Raw genomic sequence first — 12,189 nt, forward strand, 5'->3', positions numbered from 1 at the left:
ACTCCAGTGTGAATATTATTATTGCAGTTGTGGTTCATATTACAGCAGTACTTTTGTTCCTGTAACTATGTACTCTAATAAAATATACAGGAAAATGCAAATCTTATTCTTGGTAGATAAAATACATAATGAAGGGATGAGTGTCATACCATCAAAACCACACAGAAGATACAGGAAGAACAGGAACAGGAAGAATCCTTTTCCTAGAGCTAGGGTACTGTAGGGAAAGTAAGTTCTCAGCTGCACAAGACAGGGTAAGTTTCATGCCTGTACAAATGTCAGCTGTGTCTATAGAAAGGATTATTTCATCAGACTGTGGAGTGTAAGTTTGCTACAGCTTGACAACAATTCTCTCAAAGTTTTGAGTGAGAGTTTACATTCTGAAACAGAAGATAATCCCAAATACTTCTCACATTTCACTTCTAAAAGCAAAGGAAACAAAACACTCAAAGAGAAACACTTGGAATTGATAACAGAGCAATGTCAGAATCAAAGCAGGCAGTAGTCTTGCATCTTCTACATTTTAGGTATTCCACGGGGATAAACATTTGCTGAAATGTAGAAGTTGTGGTTAGAATTCAGAAATGTTCCTTAGATGTATAGATGAGAGGCCAATCCTTCGTACAAATCTGAGTATCATCAAAGAACTTCAGAATCTAGCAGCTCTCTCCAGCACAAGGGAAGGAACAGAGCAGAAATTTTACCCTTAGCTCCCTTCTGCCATTTATGCTTTCTTGGGACATGTTGGATAAGTGTTGTAAATGTCATTTTAGCAACCAAATATCTCTGAAGGAATTGACAGATGAATCAGGCAGGATCAAAAGGGCAAGTCCTTTAGAAATTCTTGGAATAAAGGAATATGGGGATGAAGATTAGATTTTCCCTATTTTTCCCAAAGCTTCCCTGCTGTCCTTAGGGAAGCTTTAAAAGGGAAAGCATACACCCCAAGTGATTATACAAACTAACTGTAGCCATACAGAAAGAGTTTGTGGCTCCTGCTCATATGTCACTTTGAAGTTACTGCTGCCATTTTTGATCCCACCACCAGTCCCCTCACCTACTCCTTGAATACATATTCTGAAATAAGCCACATATCTCATAAAAACTCTGTGAGGCCACAGGGAATAAAATCCAGCACAAAGCAAAAATCTCTTACAGGTTTCTCCTCAGATCACTGAGGGTATTTTCTGTGAGGACTGAGTCAGATAATCTTTACTGGAGGGGCTACAAATGGTCACTTCCAAATGACACAAAGAAGACAGATGCAATATCGGTTCCTCACTTCAGAGCGCTTTACAGCAGGAGGCCAGCATGCTACAACTCATTGTATTTACCACCCAAAGGTGACCCAGGTAACTGCATTGTCCACCTACACCAGAGGCAGTACAAAGAAGAAAGCTGTCCCTGCTGAAAGAGTCGTGCAGGTTCTCTTGTTTTGGGCAGCTTATGCCATGGACACCACAGCTTGAGATGAGTTCTCTGTGCGAAAGTAGGTTTGAGGTGTGTTTCTTTCAAGGTTACGGACATCCCAGGGATGCTCTGGGTGTAAAGTCAGCTCGATATACCCAGAATTACTCCAGGGTTATCAAAGCTCAGTTCATATATAATGAAAACAGAGATTTAAAAGTGTGTCAGATTCACACATCAAGCAGACGTGCATAGAATCAATCTACCACAAGAGATTTAGATGAGAAAATCTCAGGGAACGGATGTAGGAAAGCTCTGTAGAAGTATTTTATCATCTATAATGCTAAATTGGCAATATGCAGCATGTGTTAAAGGGGATGTTTCGTTTCTGTGTTTAATTAAATAAAAATGAATATAGTAATTTAGCACCTGTGGAAGAAAATCATACATAATTTAAATGATTTTGTATGGCTGTGCACGGTGCTTACATTAGTTAAGCCCTGAAAGCTAGGGCAAGGCAGGAACAAAGCAGCCACTCCGACAATAGCACAATAAGGCAAGGATCTGCGATATGTGATTGAAATACGTGTTCCAACTCAGCAAACTCATACTGGTTTCCAATGGACTAAATATTCATATAGCCATAAAACCCCCAAACAATTCCAACAACTCTTTCATATGGAATATTCATAGCATGTTCTCAGACTTTCAGATACAATACCTTACACTTCAGAGATGGCCTAGATTCACAAAGTTTACTTCCGAAGCATCTGAATTTAGGCTGATACTGTTCATTCCTTCATTTGTTTATTTGTTGTTTAAGTAGTTCTTTTTATCAGGAAAAATTAAACATCATTGTCAGTATTTAACTTTTTATTTGCTTTTGATTTTTATAAATATTATTAAAATTCTTCCACTGTCCCTGACACAATTCCTGACCTTCTACATACAGGGGGAATCTGTTCTATAGGATCTTATTCTCCAGTCTGAATTTTGAACTGAAAAATAACACTCTAGCTTACGCTGGCCAGCTAGTAATGATGATAGGGAAGTTTTATTCATCTAAGAACATTTCCATTCCAAATTTAAATGTGTTGGTTCAACTCATCCTAAAACGGAGAGATAAGACATTCAGAATTGGATTTAGCTCCCAAAGCCGTTCACAAAACAAGTGTCAAGAGATAAATGTCACATCTAGGATTTTGACTTTTGTCCTTCCCCTGTTCCTCAAACATTTGGTCAGAAGAAATAGAATTCAGATTTTCATAATCCTTCAGGGACTTCACAACCTTATGGAAAGGGCAACATCTTTTAAGCCACTTAGAAGTATGATGACAGTGAAATCAGATTGTACCAAGAAAGGTGCCTGCTTTTAAAATTCACACTTTCAAGAATCTGTTTAAACACATTCGTTTAAATTTCTTTCTTTAGATAAGTAGCATTCTTCTAATTCTCTTTATTCATTTTCAGAAAATCTCTATTGAATGATAGTTTTGGACAGTCTTGTCTTGGTATTCGCTCTCCATCAGCTTGTAAATTTGATATACACCAGAGGAAGATGATGATATTTCACTCTCTGCAGAAGAATAACTTCCAGCACTCTCCTCCAGGATTTATTATATCCTAACAGAACAGTATAAGTAATTGAACTTATATTGTTCAGATTTTTAATTTTCTTCTTTTTTTCTCACAACTGCAAGGTAGTTTGTGATTACGAAATAATATCTAAAGTGTTTTCTTTCCCAAGAATCCTTTCGTTCATCTTCATCTCATGAATACAGCATGCCTGTTTCTGGGGAAGGACAAATTTCTTCTATAACAGAATCTGCATTTTCCTTTTAAGCCCACCTCACTGTGGTAATAACTGACTGATGAGGAACTGCAGTCACCCTTTCTATGTCAGGGAGCGTAAATACTTAACCACCATATACCTACCAGAGAACCTATATGATATATAAAATATATTTACAAATGGGGTATCAGTGAAAGATGTGCTCTGAAGCAGATTTTCCTCACCATTTGGTATTATGCACAATGCTGTCAAAAATATGTGGTTACGCTTTTTCTTTCTTTCTTCTTTCTCTTTTCTTTCTTTTTTTTTTTTTTAAATGAGGGCTTTATTGATCCAAATTCTAATGCCAGAGCTTCAGCTGCCTTCCATAAACTGCTGCATTTCTGATCCCAGATATATTCCTACATAAACAATACATACAGCTGCATTGTGGCTGGAAAGTGAAGAAGAGGAAGGTACTTTAGTTTATAATAGCAATTAGAAACTTACTTTCTCAACCTGCAGTAAATTCTGCACAGAAATATATGTGATGATTTTCTCCAGGAAATTCTAAACCAGGCAACTGATAAGCCAGTGGGATGTACCTGGAAGGGGATCACTGTTCTCACCTTGTTCCTTCTGATGCTTCCCCAAGTCCCTGCTAGTGTTCATGAATGAAAACTGTATGCTGCAGAAGACAGAATATGTGGTTTGGCTCAGTAAAAGCTCATACTGTATTAATATTTTCATATTAGAACCAGATTTAGTTCCTAAATATGTGTATTCATGTGTGTGACCAATATTGATATTGTTACTCTTTTGTGTACTTCTTCCAATTATGTAAGTTAAATATAGCAGCAAATTATATTAAAACTGTTTTGCATTTACTTTGTATCCCTCTTATTCATGAACAAATGCTTCAGAAATGTATGATAATTAAGTCTTAAATGTGTCTACAAGGTAGTTAAGTATGAGTTTCATACTTGGGATTCAAAAACCATGAGAAATACAAATTTCCATTTGATCTAATGTATGGTAGATGACCCATTAAAAAGCTCTTCTATGAAGTTTCAATAGTGCTCTCTGAAAAAAAAAAAAGAGGGAAAGATTCTATCACCTGTTTCATGATGCATGTTTTTCAAAGCAGCTGTGATTTTTAGATCATTTTGCTTTACATTTATATGATCCATATAAGCAAATGAGTTTATATAGTTTTGTAATAATGATTTCCCTCACCAAACTATAACCCATTGCATGAAGATATAGGCAACAACAGGACCTGACTTCACAACCCTGGGAACCCCTTCTCAGCCCCACCTCACTTGGACCACTAGGACTCTTTCTCTGTAGCCTAACCAGTAATTAAACTTGAAAATGTTATCTATATAACATTCCTCCTGCATCCATATTATGCCTGCATTGACTTTGAAGCATATGGGTTCAGAGATGATGCATCCAGTATAACAACAACAAGCAAAGAAAAGAATTTTAAAAAATGAAAAAATGTTGGAGTAAATCATTGACAACAATCAGGTAAATAAAAAAAGCTCAGAGTATCCTACCTTTTCCTCTCCCATTGTTCTTGTGTTTATGGGTGGTTTTTTCCACTCATGTCACTGTCGATTTTTTCTTTTCTCAAAATGTACCTTTTATTTCCCACAACTGTAATAAAATCATGTTTCAGTTTGCCTCTCAGATATTCTGAATGCACACATATTAAATACCTGTTCATGTAATTTCACCATTTTACATTTGCTTGCCAAGTGGTGATATGATTTATAACTTTATCAGTGCATCTATTCCTTGAACTGTAAAAGTCATTGTACCATTCTTTTAATTATCTTCTCAAGAATCAGCAGTACATTATTTGCGGCATTATTAGCTTCATCAAATGCTTACTTTGTGATGAAGGACAAAAAAATGCATGCAGGAAACAAGAGATGATCTAATATGGCTGTGACCTCTAACACTAAGCACCTGGCATGAACTGATGGGAAAATGAAAAAGAAAAAAAAAAGGTTATTGACTACAGCCTTACAGCTCAGGTACTTTTAACTGATTTACACCAGTTATGAGTACATCCACTGAAGTCATCCTGAAGTCAGTGCACTCAGAGTATAAGATCTCTTAGGAAATGTTCGAGCTCTCTTTTCTGTTTGCAGGTGTTTCTGGGACCTCAATAACAATCACTGTGAAAGCCCCATAATCTAGCATAATTAGCAACAAATGTGGGCACATTTTCTTCAGTGTTACTACAACGCCTTCTTTTTATACCACTTTCTCACTTGCAAAGTTGTACATCTGATAACTGAGCTTTGGAAACCGTCTTCTAATTTAGAGAAAAAAAAATCCACAAAACAATCTATATAACCTTGGGGTATAACCTGGTTTACCTACACCAAAGATCACAGATGTATCCACGAGGTTACTTATGACTGTATTTTTTGCTAGCATCTACTTGGTGTTCTTTTTTCGTATGTGGTGCTTAGAATTTTTATCCTATTGCTCAAAAGCAATAGCATGCATGAGCCATAGCTACTCGAATCTAAATCCAGTTTACTTTATATCTTGGATTTGTGCCTATGATTGACATAGTAATTAAAGTTTCTTGCCAAAAAGGTGCTGAAAGCAACTTTTGGGCCAGATAAAAGGGGTTTAATTAGAAAATAAGCACCAAGCTTGTCTTTCCATATCACAGGTAGCTGTTCCTTGAAATTGTGTGAACACAGAAACAGTGGGACAAGTTCTGACACAAAAAGCTAGTCACAAGGGAAAAAAAAATACAGCTATCACGAACTGCGCTGTTTTCAGCTTGGTCAACAGTGGAGAAAATTTTAACCCCTACTCTTCTTTTCCGCAGCTGAGAATCACATTTTCTCTTTGGTTTCATTCTCTCAGCACAAGCTAGCAGTGGTCTAAAACAGCTACAGTGCACCTGGAATGGCTTGAGTGTGGTCCCAGCTGAAAGAAAGTGTTGAAAAATCATGGGTCTTCTAGCCCTCAGAGGAAGGGGTATTGTGGGTTTTAATGCTCTAATATTTCTGCAAGGTGCCACTGCATAAGGACATTTTTTCCTGAGTTCAAATGTAGTGTGCAATATTAAGATGTATATTCTGCAAAATATCCCAAACCGTACAGTGATCATCTTTTACTACTGTTTATACATAACACTGAAAGCAATTGTATCCCCATAGATAGCAACGGTTTCCAAGTCCAGTGAAAATACAAACTGTAGAACAAGAGTTAAGACAGTCCCAGATTTCAAGATAAGATTGACGAGGACTTTATAGACAAAAATACTATGACTAAAGCAGATTGAAGATACTACTTTTTTTCACTGTTGGGTCAAAAAATGTCATGTTCCAGTGTTGTGAAGCACAATAAGTTATTATTCTAATACACTGTGCTCTCTAAAAGTGTAACCAATTTTCTTTGTCATTCCATAAGATAGTAGTTTGTTTGACCTCTTCAGTATTAGTAGTCACCTTTTATGAATCTGAGTCTTCACAGAGGGTTTATTTCAGGCCTGGTAACAGTCTGTCCTGGGTCCTACCACTAGTTGTAGTTGCATCTCTCAGCCTTGCTACCCACTTGACTCTTGAGAAGGCAAATGTAACACTCGCTGAGTTTGAGTTTTTTATCTCTGGAGAGCCTTGCAGTAACTAATCTCAGCTTCTGTTTCAGTATTACCTACCTGAGGGTAACTTCCCCATCTCCTTCAGTATCTTTCCTATACAAACAACCAACTCTATGTCTTGGTTGTACTGCTTCCTGGATGCTCAGGTTTAAATCTGAGCCTTTTAGTCTTGACAAGACAACATTAATTGGAAATACGCTGTCTTCCATGTACAAGAAAAAAAAAAACAACCAACAAACAGACAGTCAATATTTTCCTAATCAATTATCACAGATATCTCCAGTTCCAATTACATGGAAAAGTGTAGTAATTTTGGACATCGCTGACAGATAACTCTGTAGTAAATGTTATCTTTTAAAGCTTAGCACTCTGCCTGTTATTTTCTTTTAGGTTTGTAGAGAGCAAACATAGAAGAAAACAACAGTGTACAGGGTTCAAATATGCGATTGTTGTCCACTGCCTAAAACAAAAATGGAAGAGTCAGTTGCAAGTGTCTCCAGCCCATCCAGGACCAACAAAAAGGACAGTTTCGTGTTCTTTCTAAGAACTACACTCATGTGGAGGGTTACCTGGCTTACACTGAGACATCTTTCCAGCCCAAAATCTTTTAAAAAGCAGTTTATTTCTGGCCCTCCTGTATTTCCTCTTTCACTGAAACTGGAGGTTTCCTGACAGGTGGGTCTCATACTGTGATTCCTTGGAGCTACTCAGGAGCTCCATATCTGTGAGCAGGGTTTCCTGCAGCTTAAAGTGCTGGCTGCCCACAGTTCTAGCAGACTGTGAAATCCAATTAATTACACTCTGCAACTTGTATTGCAGCAGCACTTAGAGAGCAGCTGCTCTGGTGTGAGGAAGAACAGTTTGTGTCCTAAATAAGACTATTTCTGGATTTCATAGTTTCTCAGGGTCTACAAGACAAGCATGTCTCCTTTCTCTGATTTGCTCCACAAATGGCAATGTTTTACATTTACAACTTTATCTCCAAAATAGGTGCTCTCTTTTGAGGCTGTTACCTCAAAAGGTAAGAATTATAGTTAAGCTTTATCAACCTTAAAACCACATATGACAGTAACTAAGTATGCAATGTGGCCAGTGCACAGAGCTCAGGAAATATCTTGTTGCAATGAAGCACCAGACTTTCCCTGCTTCAAATGTGTCAGTTTTTCAGAGAGGAATGGAAAGCTCCTTTGTTTTGCTGACACTCAGACTGTATCTGTTATTGATTTTTCTCCATTGCTGATAACACAAATGCTCCTCCTGCTTCATCTGCTCCTTTGTTTCCAAGGGACCCTGCAAATCGCATGGGTGATGTGTTCCAACAGAGATTAGATCACTTGCTTGCTCATTTGTTCTCACTTTTGGCTTCTAAGTTATTTTTGCAATTTACACATTCAGCAGCTAATGTGCTTACCTCAGACAGCCAGACGCACTGCAATTTCTCCCTTGCTCCAATGTCACAGACCTGTAAGCTAGTGGTAATTTCATCACCTTTTCCATTTTTCTTCAAAATATGACAAAGAAACTACATAACTGTGGAATATTTTTTTGTGAAATACTGTTTCAGTAACTAAGCCCCACAATGTTAACATGTAAAACAATTGATTATAAAAATCATAGTATTATTTTTTATTCTATTTTGATTCTCTTAAACTAGCATTCTCTGAGCACTCTTCAAATATAACTTAATGTAATAGTACCACAGTGGAATCCAAATTTCAAACCATTTAGCTTTGTTGTAATCCCTGATAGGCCCATTGTTGTTTGTGTCAAGAGTATATCCATGTCTGAAGTTTAGACAATAATCAAGAAGCCACACAGTGAGCTGGCATCTCAAAACTGCCAAATATTAACATGTCCTTTGTTACTGTTAGGTTTTCTAGGAAGAGCCAGTCAGGATTTACCTCTCCCACAGAATGGACAGCCACTTATTGTTAATGAAAGTATGTGGGTGACAGGCAAAAACAAGACTCCGGATATAACACCTCCTGTTTAGTTCCCCTCTGCAGTACAGGGCGTGCTGAAGACTGCTGTTTCTCAGAGTGGTTATGAGGACCCCAGAAGAATGATGTAGTTAGGGCTCATCCCTGCAGTCATCTTTCTATCCATGCTGACAAAGTGCTTTGGGCTGTGACAAAGAAAAAAGGGAGCTGCAATGAAATAGTTGCTTAAGAAGTCTATTGTACAAAGAGACTTTTCTATTTAATGTTTAAACTTCTAATTCTAATTAAGTTTACCACAATAGGACTGTAAATCTGGCCTGGTGCCTCCTTATAAGAAAGCTTACCTCTGCTGCTATTAGCAACAGTCCCTCATTCATGCCTACATCCTGGCTGGGACTGTCAGCTGATCTAAACTGCTGATACAGACCAGGCAAATAAAGCCAAATCTACCTTATGCCTTCAGACTTGCACTTCCCCTTTGGGAAAGATATACTTTTGACATGGATTTGCAAATGGCAATTGCCATGTCTATGTAAAAAGACTTATCATATAAGATGTCATATGAGAAGTTATATGACTAAATAGGTGGTGTCCATAGACCCCAGTGAATGAGAGGATGGTCTCATATTACATATTTCTTTGACACCAGAGGAGTTACAGTCAGTGATTAATTCCATCACCAAGACAAGGCTTGCAATACCCAGCTTAGAGCCTCTGTTGCCAATGCAACTGAAGGAAATGGAAAAGAGAGAGTATGTCTTACTGTCCATATCTGAGACTTCTTAAAAGAAAGAAAATCTTGAGCAGAGCTATGGCAGAGTAACAGTCTAATAAGGTGCCCTATTATTCACATATACAATCACTCAGTGAAATTAAGGTGAGATATTTTTTTTGAAACAGCTTCTAATACCATGATCTAAAACTAATTTCTGCTGTGAGACAGATTTGCTGAAAGCTTCAGAGAAGGAATGTATAAGCTATTCAAAAAATGTCTTGTTTTTCAGTTACACTTCTTTTAACTCTGCAAGCTACCTATGAAGATCAGAACAATGTGGTTCTGCATACTTTATGTCTTTGTTATGGTCACAGTTAGCCAGCCATCAGAGAAAGAATTTGAGACTCTGGTACCCTGAGTTTATACTGCTTTACACCAGGGTGACTCTAGAGCTTTCAGAAGAATGAGCCTTTATTCATAGCTACATAACCCAGAAAAGACCCACTCATAGGGTGAAAAGGTGGATGGGTTCTCAATATACAACAATTTCAGAATAAGGCTATTTAAGCCTAAACAGACTGAAATTTAATTTCACAAAAACAGGAAAGATGGCTAGGAATTAAAATGGTAGTGTCAATCAATCTACTTTGGGTGGTGGAGAACTGGCACAGGCTCCCCAGGGAGGCAGTCACGGCACCAAGCCTGACACTGTTCAGGAAGCACTTGGACAATGCCCTCAGAGATCTGGTGTGAGTTTCGAGTTGTCCTCTGCAGGGACAGGAGTTGGACTTGGTGATCCTTGTGTGTCCCTTCCAACTCAGGACATTCTATGATTCTATGATCTCTGCAATTTCTAAGACAAAAAAATGTCAAAATTCAATACAATTCTCATTTTTTCTCAGGAAAAGCTCTTCTGAGAATAGTCCTGGAGGATTAAACTGGAGCATAGCAGAGTGTGTTGGATGGTGGCAGTGTTTCAGGTCATGCATTTTGGCTTTGTGTTACCTGTCAAATTCTGCATGCTCCGGACCCCACAGCTACTCCTCCTCACTGCACCCAGTCTGTCATAAACCAGGCAGACGTCCCATTTCTTACCCATAATCCCTCTATTTTCTAGTGTTTAATCTAATATTGGTGTTTTTGTTTCTTTGTAATCTGTTTCTGAGGAAAAACTTTTCATCATTGGTTTAAGTAACTCCTGCAGGCTGCATTGTTATTATTTTTATAAATATTATTTGGACCTCCACTTTTCCGTATGAACTTATCAAGCCTGAATGGAAGGAGTTAAATAAAAGGCTTTTAAAAAGGAAATACTAGGAGATAAAACAATGACAAGAGATAATGTACTTTTGCATGTATCACCCGGGATCCTTGGGACACAAAGGGAAGCTTTTTAGTGAAAAATACAACAGGCTTTGCTCTCACTAGGATATTGGACTTTATTCTTTCCAAACCAGTCTTGGCTCAAAGGATATACTAAGGATTTAGAGATGCCAGTTTAAGTAGGAAGGAAGAAAATTAGGGCAGCTGACTGGATGTGAAGAAGTAATAAATGAGTTTAAGTGATGTGCATCTCCGACGTCAGAGATGGAGAGAACTACATTGAATGACATCTACTAAAGCTTCCAAGAAATATTATGGCATTAAGGATGTGAAAATGGACATTTGCCTGATTTTGCTTTTTCTTTTATGTAAGCGAAAGGAAAAGTGACTCATGGAGTTATGTTTTGTTCAGTTTTGGGGTGTGAGGGATAGGAAAAAGAATTTAATTCTGACAATGGTGGATTTCATGACTGCTGCATGTTGCTGATGCTGTGTAATATCACAAGAATGCTACAGGCAGTACTAATTTTATTTAAGCACCAGTATCATTGTAATGTACAGTGATGCAGTTACCTGTATAAGACTTGTAGACTTGTAGAAGCTTGTGCAGCCAACACCAGTTAAATAGCTATTTTAGCACTTCATTCTTGAACATTTTTAAAACCCTGTTCTCTTTAAAAAAGAGAATTATTTTCTGAGAAGTAGGAACTGTTTTTACCATTCCAGCTAAGTGCACACAGACCAGCTTTTCTCAGCTCTTGCCTTAGCATACGTCAGTAACCTGTATTACTCTGTTCAAAGTCAGTAGATTGCTTTTAACAAGTTCTGCTAATGTGGAATAATGGGTATGAACATTTACTGACACATTGCTTGGCAGGTCCACAGCTTTCTAGAATTCAGTTTACCATGAATATGTGGCCTTTACTGCCATCAGTATGGCCTAGTTAACATCAAATACTTCAAAGGATTGATCTTCAGTTCCCACCGTGTGCTGACACCCTTGCTTCTTTGTGAGATGTAGTTCTATCTCTTGCTTTTCATAGTAATTTCATTCTATGCTGTTGTTCACTGTGCTTTGTAAAACCAAGCAATGGCTTAGACTTTTTCCAAATACCTCTGTTTCCTTTTACTTTGCTATCTTGGGTTTCTTGCCTTCAGACATCTCATTTCTGTCACTAACAGTAGCTTGTAATTTGACTCTGCATGATGTGACTTTGAATATTTAGAGCCAAATATGCTTATCTGTACACATTGGTCTTTGGTACTTGTTTCCTTTGGTTTACTGGTCTTCCAAATTTTTTGCCAAATTTAGTGGAAAATTTTATTCCCTCAGGAGTGCAGCTAAATCTGAGTGGTCCAACATATCTAGCCCTGTTCTGGATGCTCTCTAATCCCT

This window comes from Phalacrocorax aristotelis, chromosome 2, assembly GCF_949628215.1.
Source record: "Phalacrocorax aristotelis chromosome 2, bGulAri2.1, whole genome shotgun sequence".
Taxonomy (NCBI): domain Eukaryota; kingdom Metazoa; phylum Chordata; class Aves; order Suliformes; family Phalacrocoracidae; genus Phalacrocorax; species Phalacrocorax aristotelis.